Below are 1,014 nucleotides of genomic sequence, written 5' to 3'. Positions count from 1 at the left end.
GTGAGACACGCTGAGGTGCTGACCAGGACTGTGCGTGTGACCTGACGTGGACACAGTCCTTGCAGACGGGCCAGTGAGGTGGGGCAGGAGGAGGAAGGGCCCTCATCCAGCATGACCCGCATCCTAATAAAAGGGGAACTGGGCCCTGACCGGTTTGGCTCAGTAGATAGAGCGTTGGCCTACAGACTGAAGGGTTCCAGGTTCGATTCCGGTCAAGGGCATGGACCTTGGTTGCGGGCACATCCCCAGTGGGGAGTGTGCAGGAGGCAGCTGATCGATGTTTCTCTCTCATTGATGTTTTTCTCTATCCCTCTCCCTTCCTCTCTGTAAAAAATTAATAATATATATATATTTTTTTTAAAAAAAACGGGGGGAACTGGGACACAGAGGCAGGCACGCTCAGAGGGAAGACGATGGATGTGGAGACGCAGGGGAGGTTGAGGTAAAGCTGCTGCCAGCCTAGCAACGTCTGGGGTCACCAGCCAGGCCCCCCCGCCCCCTCCCCGATCCCAGACTCCTGGATCCCGACCTGTGACTCCACATTCTGGCCGTTCTGGGCCACCCAGTTTTTATGACTTTGCTATGGCCACCCCAGGACACTAATACGGGCCCCTCCATTTCTGCTGAGAGGTGGGGGCCGAGAGAGCACCCCAGGACCTGCCTCAGAGGGGCTGCAGGTGCCAGGTGATGGGGCCCCACCTGGGGCCTCCGAGGTCAAGGCTGAACAGGGTGAGGGGTCCCCATCCCCTTAGCTCCCCGTCCACATTCACTTCCTTTTTCTCTCTTTTCCATGCTTTCATGACCCAAAAAATATTTTTTTACTTTTTCCGTGTTTTTTTTTTAAAGTAATTACAGAGCAGGTAGTCGTTGCCGCAAACCTCCCTTCAGTATCAAAAGAGTCTGTGTGTGTGTGTGTGTGTGTGTTGGGGGGTGAGCCCTGGGGCGCCCCCCTCCCCAGCTAAGGGCCCTGGGGACCGAGTGGGCGCGGGAGGGGGCGGGGCCCCGGTGTCTGGA

The sequence above is a fragment of the Myotis davidii genome, unplaced genomic scaffold (assembly GCF_000327345.1).
Source record: "Myotis davidii unplaced genomic scaffold, ASM32734v1 scaffold358, whole genome shotgun sequence".
NCBI lineage: Eukaryota > Metazoa > Chordata > Mammalia > Chiroptera > Vespertilionidae > Myotis > Myotis davidii.
Note: the sequence above shows the minus strand (reverse complement) of the source record.